The 12617-nt window shown below is 41.6% G+C and overlaps 2 protein-coding genes across 4 annotated transcripts in view; both read left to right on the top strand.

Moving 5' to 3' along the window:
* bru3 (CUGBP Elav-like family member bruno 3) overlaps positions 1 to 12617 on the top strand; it is a 467269-nt gene that overhangs the window by 61517 nt on the left and 393135 nt on the right. The window lies entirely within an intron of this gene.
* Positions 1 to 12617, top strand: part of LOC105153220 (CUGBP Elav-like family member 3) — a 448428-nt gene that overhangs the window by 233941 nt on the left and 201870 nt on the right. The window lies entirely within an intron of this gene.

The raw sequence follows: 12617 nt of genomic DNA, 5'->3' as shown, positions 1-12617 counted from the left end.
ATACATATATTAATTAATAAGATGAATATGTCAGATATATATATATATATATATATATATATATATAATACAAATATTATTTTTTTAAATAAATACAAAAAAGTACTGACATAGTTTATAAAAAAACATGGAAGTATTTTTTTTCATTAAAATTAACATTTATGATATGTTAAATTAACACATATTTTATTCATTCATCTTAGAATTTACGTTTAAAAACAATATTATTTTTATTTGTTTACTCATAAATAGTATTATTTTAACACTAAGAAATATTGAATACCAATAAATATAATATAAATTATTTAAATAACGTAATCACATGTTAAATGAACACTCGAATAAATTAAAATTCAACAAAATTTTAATAAAGACTCGAATGGAAATGGATGGATGGACAATCGTTTCCAACACAAATACAAAATGTTTTTTAACTTGTGTATAGTATCATTATTATAAAAATTTTTATGAAAATTTTAAAATACGTTTAATCAATTTCATGAATGAAACGTTCCGTAATGTTTTTTCGTGACGAAGCAATCGTGATAACGGATGTGTCAGAAAAATATTGGATGCGATGAATTTCATATGCATATACATACATCACTGCAAATAATATTATACAAAAAAATATCTGATTTCGCTTCCCAGCTTTATTTATGCGATTTAACGAAGCGCGCAGTTAATCGCGATATTTAAAGAAGCTGATGCTGAGCGTTATCAACGTGCAACGCATCGTTGGAGTGCGCGACAGCTCGATGCGCATCACGGCACGAAATATCGGTCAACTCCCGCGCCGGAAGTTGGGAAAACTCGGTGTGAAACGCAATTCCGAGTCTGCCGTGTATAATTACGCGCAGTCGTCGGCACTTCCGCGTTCCGGCTCTCCGGCATTCGTTCGTTATCGCACGCGTTAGAGCATTCGCCCGTGTCACATTTTAAACTGCATTTCGATGCATCGCCGAGGGAGAACGGCGGCAACGACGACCGGGATGATGGATTTACCCGGATCGCACTGCGATTCGACGTACTTATTTCTTGGGAGCTTGGTATCCTATAACAGCTAAATCCATTTTGGTATTAGATTTCTTCGTATGCCTTTCATCGTGCCATTGATGGATTAAAGAAGAAGAGGTGGATTAGAGAGCGAGAAGGAAGGCAAGCATCGAAAGAAGACGGCTTGGAACGTAGCCACGTTGCGACAAGACGCGGACTTAATACTTTGAGGATGGTGTCGTTCCGTCGTACTGGCGCTACTCTACCAGTCAGACTAAATCCGTTGGCTCGAAAAACTACTTTGCCGTCGTACAGCTCGTATAGATAGTTAATTAAAGTGAAATATCCCAGAAGACAGTTTTGTTAGATTAAACTTATTAAATGAAAAAATGCTTAACGATAAAAACATCTAACGTTAAATAGTTTTAATGAACAAGTTGAAATTCTATTATAAGAAAACGAAACGCTACAGACGTCGATTGCCAAGATTGGATTCGATGGCGAAGGCAACGAGAAGAAAGATCTTCGCTGGTGCGTACATTGAAACGCCCACGTGAAGAAAAAAGTCCTATGAATGGGCACCGAATGCGAAACGAACGAGATGGTTAAAGCAAGTGCACTCTGCGCACGGGCTAAGTGTTCGCTGAAAGAGGTACGAGGCGACGGGTGGAAAGTAGGGGTGAGTGTCCGACCCCGGGAGAGTAGACGCAAAGTTATGACTCTGCGAAACGCCGAGCCGGAACGAAAATTGTGATGAGTGTAGTGTGAAATATTTACACGCGGAGGACAATCCATCACCACCACCTACCTTCACCCTCGACGCGTTCACCATCGCCAGCCGACGCCGCCGGTTGCCGTCGCCGCCGCCTCCTTGCGTCCCGGTCTCGCGACTGTAGAAACCTAGCCCAACCTACTTCACGCCTCCGCAACCTTCACACCTCGTAGAGTAGAGAGGAGTGCTCTTCATTTCTTGGCCTTTCCCGTTCACTCCGCCGATAACCACCTACCCCTGTTTTCACGATACAACGATTCCCTGGTCTCAACAGCTCTCCATCTTCCGCGCTGATAACGACGAGCACCGCTATGAGATAATGGGCATCCTTGCTTTCTCCCCAAGGCAAGGTCTTAGATGCCAAAGAGACTCTCGGCGTAATCTCAGTAGGCTAATTGAAAACTGTTATCCAACGGCTAACGTCGTGCTGTGACATTTAGATACGGATGTCGTATTTTTTTTATAATGAAAGTAACAATTTTGATAAAATATTTTAATAAAATATTATAACTGTAATATATATATATATATCAAACTCTTGCAATGATCATTTATTTGATAGCGAAATTGTAACGATTATAAGATTCTTCAATAATTTTCTTCAATAATGGTAGCTTTTATTTAACTGAATGTCACGCTGTGAATATCGGTTCAAAAGTTATACAGAATACGATTGACGAGATCATTTTTCATCACGCGGACGTCGTGATAGCGCTTAAAATTTCGTCAGAAATTGATGGTCACGAAAATGGCAAAGAGCGCCACTGGGATAACACAAATATCGTTTATGAGTAACAGTATTAATTTTTACAGTCGTTTGAATGGCGAACCGCAAAGTTGCCGGACTCTCTGTTAACTCGTGTCGAACACGAGGACGGCGCGATCATTACGATTATGTCTTGCAATTACGATTGTGCAACCAGCGTTTCGATAGAATAATTCGAATTTATATGTAAATTGAATTTAATGGTCGGTGCAATACAGATAACTCGACAGCATAGCATTGAGCGGAGCACCGCCTCCAACCCATGATTAACGACGCTACATGGTAGTAATTTGACATTAGTGTCCGTGATGAAGGATCGAATTCGCATTTACCATTGTTGCAGTCGATTCTGCGTATCAAATGCTGTATCCATCTATTTGTGTGCGCCATGATTTACATCAATTAACATTTCAAAAATCATATAATATGGGCATCAAGGCATAGATACATGTACACGAGTGGTCGTATGTAACTCGAATTACAAATTGGCAAAGAAAATGAGACCATCGATTTTTGATACTTTGATTCTGATGTATAAAAAAATTTTTCATTCATGACATTTAGATACACTTCAGTTCAAGATTATATCCCAGTTAAAAAATTGCATGTATTTCATACTGTGAAATTCTGACGGAAACAACGTCTAATTGACGTCGAGTATGCAAAAAAATACTCGCGCATTGAAGTTACGTTTAATTGACGTCGAGTATATAAAAAAATACTCACACATTGAAGAAAGTTGAATAACGTATTTTGTAGCATACTTCTAATGCATACAATGTCAGGTTGATAGTAACGATTCAGCTGTTATTCAACGATACATAAGGTTCCAGTACAAACAGTCAGACTGCATGTGGTGCGGGAAGGTCTGGTTAATTACTCACCCCCATCCAGTCAGGCAGGGCAGGCAGGCTTCAGTGTGTTCCACCCACTGTTACCCCGAAGCCTTTCCTGTCCGAGCCCTGATGGATCACCCAGCCAGCCCGCCACCCACAGAATGGCCAACAATGGGTTTTTGTTTCTTTTTATTGGGAGTAGGCGGATAGGAAGCCGGTCAGAACAGAGTATTTGTCGCTATATAGCTCGTCCCTCACCCAACGGCCCTCACGATTCGATTCGTCCCCTTGTTCTCCGACCGTCAAGTTCTTTAACCCGCTGGACCGAAATAGTGGTACACCCGCAGAGAAAGAGAACGATGAACGCCGGGAAAGGCCAGAGAGGCGATAATGGCTTTCACGGGGCTTTACACGAGTCGGGTGCTAGCAGCGCAAACTCGTAACACGCCAATGTAAAACTGCCCTGCCTGGATTTGTAGAAGTTCTAAGACTACGAAAATTCGATAGTTTCACAGACCGATCGTCCGGTTGGAATTTTTATCCGAGAATCTCGCGCGGTTGGAATTTACACTATTATGTTCGTTAATTAGTTACGCTTTCAAATATATACTATATAAAATACATGATTCTTTTATATACCTATACAATATATATAAAAAAGTTTCAGAAGTCATACTACTGAACTTATCGAATATGCACTAGAAAGATTCTGATTGCTCCAATTAAAATTCTAATTGAAAATGGACAAATTAGAATTTTCTATAATTTGATTGAATTTATTATAATTTTAATTGAGATAATAAAAATTTTGATTGATATGATCAGAATCTTTAAATTTGTTCATTTATAATCAAAATTTTTTCTCAATGCTTATTTATAATTATTATTACAAGTAAGATTACAAATTAGAATTTTGAGATTTTAGATCGCATATAAGTATAGAAAAATTCAGAAAAAAATAAAAATTGTTTTTCCTGTATAATAAAATATTTTACAGTAACAAATTACACGAGTGAATACTTATTCACAAGTAAATATCAATTGACACAGAAGAATAATGAAATCAGCTACTTCGAATTAAATCGCACGATTTAAAGTTATGCGGATGACGTCTCTCATTATACCGTAATACGAAAGAGCACGGGGACCAGGCGAATTCCTGAAACTGTTCCCGCAGGAAATCGATATGCTAATGCCGTGCCTTAAGTAATGAGAACCCCCGTAAGGTGGATTCCCTTCCAGAAAGTGGACGAGCGGTCGCGGAAGGAGGAATGAATGGGTAGAGATCTGAGGAGAAACCCGACCGAGGGTGATTAATCTTGGACACGGAGAGCTTAGGTGTTGGAGTTTGGGATACTGTAGTACAGACTGGAGGTCGTGGTCACCGACGATTCACCTCGACATTTCCTCGCGCAAAATCTCAGGAACTTTTCGCATAGTTTGCGGCAACTCGCGTATCTCCCAATAATCAATAAATAACCATATAAATAGTTGCTTATATTGAGAGAATATTAAAAGCATGACGGCGTGATCGCATATAATTTACCTTCTATGTTTACAGTTATCTTTACTTCTGTATTTGTTCTTAAAATGACGTTAACTTAAAATGGCAGTAATAGTTGGAATGATTCGGCCTGTTAACTAAACTCCAAACTTATCGTCCGAGTCCTAATTGAATTTGTCCTTTTGGACTGCGTCGCCATGTTGCGGTAATGTTGGCAGTTCTCGACGCCAACCCTCTAAGGTATGCCAAGGGCTTCGCTTATTATAATGGTTACGAAATTTGCATAATGGATACATATGCACGCTCAGAGAGGTCTCCTCGATCTTACTGCTTGCTCCACTCTCGTGTAGGAGAGGGGCGGAGGGTTGGCTCTGCCGACTTCGCGAAACGTCTTAGTTGTTAGTTGTTGCTCACTGTACGTGTCCTATGCAAAGTTATGCCCCATTGTGCAAGCCCGCTAAGATCCAGACTCCTACGTTGGAGTATACGGCAGCGAGGGCTGTAACTCTTGCAAAAGAGTACTGATTAACTTACGAAAGTCACGAATGGGCTCCGCCCCCTACCGCGAGAGAGCCGCGGATGGGCACGTTTTGCTTGCTGTTCTTTACAGGTTACACGGGCGGCACCGACTCGTATCATATTCTTTAGTATGTTTTTGCATCACTTTGCATGTTCAAGAATGCTAAGGTTCCTTGTCGTATTCAGTCTGCCACAAAGAAAAGTCATTGCGTCACTTCACGCACGCGGCAGTATAAGGTAGCGGCGTTTTATCAATGTTATTCTTATTGCACGAGCTCATTCCTTTCCTTCCGCGCATTACTGTTTCCGGTTTAAATATAGTTACATAAAAAAACGTGATACTCATAGACTTGCACTCGGAACGTCATAATTAAAGATTGCATATGGCATTAAGTATAATAATTTCATGTAAAATCTCTCGTATGCAATTCACGATATTGCTGTAAACGTGCTGTAAATGACGTATATTTATGATGTATCTTCTTGTATGTAGTCGTACCTTCCATCAAAATGTCGCCAATCAACATGAAGCATAAAGCACAAACAACTGCACAGTTGACCTATTTAAATATACGTCAGCAGGTGCGACAGTTACGTCTCGAGACGGTTATCGACCCCCCCGAGAAACAGTAAGGGAAGGCATCCTTGCATGTATCACCGCGACTCAGACAAAGCTCTGCAATTAACTCACCGAGCCCTATGCGCCCGCGGCGGTTAAGACGAACTATCGGATGAGGGGCAACGAGGAAGTGGCTCTTGTATCAAATCGCACGTTCCCCGTGAGTAATCGCTGTTATTCCTAGACAATTTCCCCGTCTCGACTGTACGTGACACGTTCGCTCGAAGGGTTCTCCGCAAAATTGCCGCTAATTCGTTTGTCTTACTGCGAAAAGTACTTCTCGCATCGGGAAACCGTCGTCAGCTGCGCGCACGTTTGGTCGCATAATATTGCCACTGTTGCTCTCCTTTTCCTGCTTTCCTTTTCGAAAGATAATACAGAGCGAACTCGCTCGACTACTATTTGCAGATAATTTCGTAAATATTAGCACGTGTAATAATTACAGCAGATGGGTTATTAATTATCTGTCGAACTTAATTTGCCTTAGCCTGAAGCGCGTGCTCGTGATAAAATACTAGATAGATATAATCTACTGCGCGATATAACTTAAATTCAACACTAATTGCAATCCCCAATTAGTTATATGCATATACTACAAATTATGATAATATATGGATCCGAGAGACAATGTATTTGACCCGGTCGAATACATAACTATTCTGCCCTCGCTGTTGCCCTCGTCGTATCGCTGTTATTAACATCCACATCTAACGTGTACAAAACCGCAGATAGTGGATAGATAACGGATATGTGAAAGAGAAAAGGTACTAGAAGAAGAGTGTATTATATATGAGAAGAATGGGCAAGGTAAAACAGACAAAGAGAGAAGAAGACAGAGGAGGCCGTTATACCAGCGACTCCTGAAACCAACAGGCTCTCCGTGCCGTCGGTGCTTTCTGACGCAACATAATGTGACGACTATTGTGCTAAAGTTAGCAACGGTGGGTTATTCAGCAGCGGCATTTCCATGCAAAGCTTCCCGGATGAAGCCCAGACAGAGAAGAGTAGCCGCGGGTGCCGCGCAGACCTCTCCGTATCCTGATCGTCCTCTAACTGCACTTCGCCGGCAGCCCTTCCTACTATCCTCCTCTTTACGGTCAGAAGGAAACCTCTTCCTACATCCACCTACTCTGTGCGCTCTATCCTACCGTGCCCCGGTGTCATCCTCTTTCGCTCGTTGTCCTGCTGCCGTCTCGTTACATGCCATGAGTTACATTCTATTTTATTGTGCCCCGAACTTATCTATCCATCCGCGTGATTTTCATATTTTGATAACGAATTACCGAAACATTTTCCACGGTGTCTTTATTTTTAAATTTATAGTTCGTCTATACATGAGTTAGAAAGTATTCGAGTTAACGTAGAATTATAATAAGGTATCAGCAACTTACATAAAAAAAAGCAAAAATTCTATTACGAAAAACATGACTGTTACTATTGAAACAGATGTGTGATCATTTAGATTTTATAAAAAAACTGAATATTAGAGAAATATTAAGGAAAGAAATTAAAATTCTTGGCTTTAGAGAAGTTTAATATGTCTATATCATACCTAGTTTTAGAATACTACCAACTTAACAAATAAATGCAAATATCAATAACATTTATAATTTACATTACCATGTTAAATTGTTCTCTCAACAAAACATTTAACAATTTTTAAATCAGGGCGAAATTACAAAAAATTTCAAAATGTTATTGAAAATATCAGAAAAAATTACGAAATTTTGCTTGAAAATTAGGGAAAAGTTACGAAATCTTGGAATGAGAAATTTGACACTCTGTCTAGAAACAAAATGCAAGAAATTATTATATTGCTTTCTAACTAATGGTAGATCGAATATAAGTTCGTAATGTATTCATCACAATTTGCTTCGCTCTCCCTTGAGTGATTATATGCGCGAGTTGGCAATGTTGGCATCGTCCTTATTTGTACAACAGCAGAAAAGAGGTGACGAGAAAAACACTAATGAAACGCGGGAAATGATTAAACTAAATGCGCGGAGATGTTAATGGGCTGAGCAGCGTGTAATTGAACGCGAGACATGGGAATACCCGGCCATAGCCGCAGCTTTATTTCTTACTCAATGGGCGACGCAGACAGCAATTCCCAGAGAAATACGTTCCACTTTCGCGAAGTCAAGGCCGTTAATGCAAACCACCAAACTGCTAGAACGCTCCTTTCCTGCAGCTTAATCACTTAAGTTCCGCCTTTATCAGCCGTGTTTCGACGAACTCCGCGAGGTAGTGAAACTTGGATCCCTATATCGGTAAACTATAGCCGAATGCATCTTCTCTCTGTAAGATATACTTATCCGCAGCAGAAAGCGAGAGCGAGAGAGAAAGGGAGAGGAAGGAAGAAAATGAAGAGTAATGAATAGACGTTCTGACTGTCCTTATAACGGACCATTTCGTAGCGCAACAGATAACGTGGCAAACAAACAGTCAAAGGCAGAGATGTCATGAATAAAACGGAGCTAGTCGCTCTGCTTTTCGCAGCGAGCGGCTCTGAAACAGAATTCGCTCATACCGTCCTTCGCTTTTATCAATGAATAAATTATTATGATAACCTGTAGCAAACACGCACACCTCCATACAAGAATTTCAGCCCTATGTCTGCGAAAGTACAGTGCATTATAATCACATAATGTATAATGTTCATATCTGTTCTAATTATACTCCATATTACGCATGAAATTTCATACATCAAATAAATAATAAATGAGCGTTCAACATGCGCATTACAATAAATTGCACCTACGGTAACATTACAACGCTCCGTTAATAATCGAACGGCGGCGGATGGCGAGAGGATCGCGAAATTTGGAGGTATCGAGGTGGAACGATCTGACACGAGAGAGAGACTTTGACGAATTTTCCGTATCCGGTAGAATATATTGCTTCGCGTGATTCTTACTTCGGACGGAAACGGTGCTGAATCCTCGCGCCGCTCGTCGTCGCGCACGCGAACAATCGTACAGGCCGATAAATAATAAAAGCTCGGAGACCTCGGGAGCGATTTTTCACGTATCTTCGCTCGTATTCGGCGAGTCGATGGTAGCGGGGGTAGCCGCTGGTGGATGGGAGAAAGTCGAATAGGGGATTTTCCTTAGGGATACTCCAATATCCTGGGGAGGAGTACGTATATCCATACACGCGCGCCCCTTTCAACCCACGAATTTTATTAACGTATCGACGACGGCGGCCGCCGACTACGAACGTAACGGCACGAAGGCAGAAGAGTGGAGCGGATTTAGAGAGCCCTTTTCCCCCGCCCGCGTTTGCACGATGGGGGATGCGGGCAGAGTGTGAGTTGGGAGCCTCGCGCCGCATAATGTATAACATCATCTTTTACGATATCTCTTTCTGGGGCGCACCGGAGTATAGGTAATGCACGGTATTGTATTTTGCGATTGCATTTTCAGAGACGTCCGCCTGCGCTTTGAATATAAAGTGGCTCGACCGGCGGTGCGCTTGTTTCACGTACGGCAGCATGCACCGCACCGTCGCTGGCTGTACCAAATAGATACGGTGCTACTGGCAGCTGCGCCAGACTGCACAGTAACCATTCGTTATTATCGCGCTCGGAGTCAGTAGATACTTCGCAAGAGTGTTGCGATCAGAAGTCACTTTTGCGACAATACCGAGCTAAATCATTTCGCCGATTTTTGTACGTCGATACGTTTGCTGTAAAACTTTACTCTCGCGCGATAAACTAGGGTGATAAGAAGTTACGTGAACGTATCTACATCATGTTGATGTTAACGTCAACATGATGTGGATTTAAAACATGGTGTTAAATCCATATCACGTTGATATTAAATATAAATAGTAAAACATAGTAGAATTATATTAGACACCACATGTTAAATCTAGATCGATATTTTTTAGAATGTACAGACTATTATCTTGTCACGACAATGACTGTAATCCGACGAGATATGTAATATTTAATATATAATGTTCTTCCATGCGTAATAAAAGTTCTTAAAGCTTCGCCACGTCCAAATTTAACACGTGATATCGGTGGAAACGGAGAGCTTACGAGAAATATGACTGCACAATATGCGGTTACAAAGGGAAGAGTACTCGTGAAAGGTTTTCGATTCGCCGATTGATAGCGTACGTCTCTCTGCGGTTATACCGCAAATCCTCTCGTTTCAAGGAACAAGGAGGTGGAGTCATTCCACGACGATAGCCATGGTTCCAACTCGCGTAAAAATGGGAATGGTAATAGTTGAAAACGCCGAAGGGTGAGGGACGGCGCTTCAAGGGACGGGTAGGGGGCATTTCCGTGATAAATTAATCGTCGATTTCCGACGATTACAATTTGGTATGCTTCCAAATCGCTCGCACCCTTTTTGCGGCGGTGAATTTTAGCCGTGTGCATTTTTCATCCGGCGCGTTGCGGCTCTCAAAAAGAGGATATCCATCTTCCCTAGAGGCTGCTGGCCCTCCACGGTATCCCAACCGTATAACCCACCTCCGCAACCGTCTTTCTCTACCTTTCTTTCCCGTCGTTTCCTTCCTACCCCGTTCCCCGCTACTCCCTGCCCGGCTACCGCTCGGCCGAGACTGGCTCGCTTCCAAAAATATTATAAAATTCCCAATTACGTGGCATAGATTGGCGAGGTAAATTGCCCCTGGTGCGCGGCGGGCGGCAAGACGGCGGTCACTCCTCCTCATCCTGTACCCCGACATCACCGCTACCCTCCGTCGATATCCCGATGCCGGCGAGCGAATTGAACAGGGAACCGGATTCTCTGTTCCTCTCCAATCGGTAATCCATTACCGTGACGCGATTGGGTAATTGCAGGTGAGGGGCCTATCTGGAGACGTGCTCTCCGACGCTGCCTTCATCCGTTCAGTCCTCGGCCGCCTTCACCCCATGAAACTCAGGGTCCCGACCCTCTCCGCCTGGTCGATACTCCCTCTAATTAAACACCGGGGGCACAATGACAAATCTACCTTGTAGCTCGGCTCTGTCGCCAGTTGCGACAGCGAATACCACCGCCGTGCTGGTCCGTGGCACGGCGATCCATGCCGGCCCAGGAATCCAGTAATTCGGTTAATCTAAGGTTGGTTGTTGCGAAACGCGACTTCGAATAAATCACTCGTCCCTTGACTGCTTTAGTCCTCCCGGAACCTCCTTCTCGCTTCTCGGAGAGAGGTGGAATAAACCGAGAACAGAGCAACGTCCTCTCCAGCCTGCATCACGCCGCTGAGATAAACTTATCTTCATTGTACGTGGACACTTTGATAGTATAACAGATTACCCCTCCAATACTTAAGTTTTACCCAACTTCTTCTATCGTTTTACCACATAAATACTACCTTATCGTACCTTAATTAAGTCGTAAGTCCGACACGGTCTTTAAATGTTCCGCCACCGTTACGGCGATATTCGCGAACGATTGATACAGCATTCTGGATAATTCCGTGACTGGGCACGTCATTATGGTGATAAGAGGCAATTTACATTTCTATATTTTCCCTCTCGACGCGATCCATTCGCGGTCACGCCATTTCGTAGACCGAGGCACTGAAATTCTGCCGGATCGTTACTCAGGGCCGATCTGACAGGTATAAAGCGAGAAGCAGAGCGAACAACCTCATCGGTGGTCAGACGTACTCGTAGCCTGTCGCCATTAATATAGGGTTCGCGTCTATGATATGGAGTCGCGCAATTAAGTATCATCCATTTTCCATGCGAGCATGTTAATCTACCATACTGTCAGATATACATACTTTCGATTCTGTTTCCCTCCCTTTAATTACACTCAAAAACTATTACTACCTCCGCAATCAAATATTGATCTTCTTTTTTCAAGAACTATCTACAAGTTCTCTTTTTTCATAGATTCTAAAAAAAGGAAAGTATTTCTTGATTTAACTTCGACGTTATTCTGTGGCTCGATTATCGAAATAGCTTATATAAAAAACGTAACTTCGTTTTAACGGTCGAATTAACTTTGTTCTTTATTTTAGCGTAAATATCATAAAGAAAGCCAAAGTCATAAAAATTATATTTACGATCAACGCGCGTCAACTAATCTCTATATCTATAGTCTACCTATTTCTTGTGCAAGACAAGGATGTTATTTTTCAATGTCAAAGTTCTCATTTGCTTCTTCACATCTCTTATTGCCATTGAAAATCTTTATCAAATTTCTCTCTCTCTCTCTCTCTCTCTCTCTCTCTCCCCTCTCTCTCCCCGTTTAATTCATTAACGTTTCACTTATCAAAAAATGACAATCTATTTTTATTGTTATTATTATTTATGTCTCTATTCTAAACAAATTCTTTCATAAGAATGTTTAAGTGGATATTATTAGACGTCATCATAAAAAAAATTCATTTAAAAAAAATTCATAACAGAGAACTCTACAAGTTGATAGAACTTTTTCTCTAATTTGACTTGCATAACGCTCATGACGTATGCGTTTTCGTCGAGCGCGGTGCAGTGTTTAGGAAAAATTTAGCTTACTTGAATAAAAAAAGGTACCCTGACCAAGATCCGAAGGATACTACGCCTTAGAAGTCACCGTACACCTGGTGCAGACCCGCGATATATCCGGCAAAACATAGCCTTCGAAGTTCCCGCT

The sequence above is a fragment of the Acromyrmex echinatior genome, chromosome 16, assembly GCF_024713525.1.
Source record: "Acromyrmex echinatior isolate Ae372 chromosome 16, ASM2471352v2, whole genome shotgun sequence".
Taxonomy (NCBI): Eukaryota; Metazoa; Arthropoda; class Insecta; order Hymenoptera; family Formicidae; genus Acromyrmex; species Acromyrmex echinatior.
This window is presented reverse-complemented; position numbering and strand designations above follow the sequence as displayed.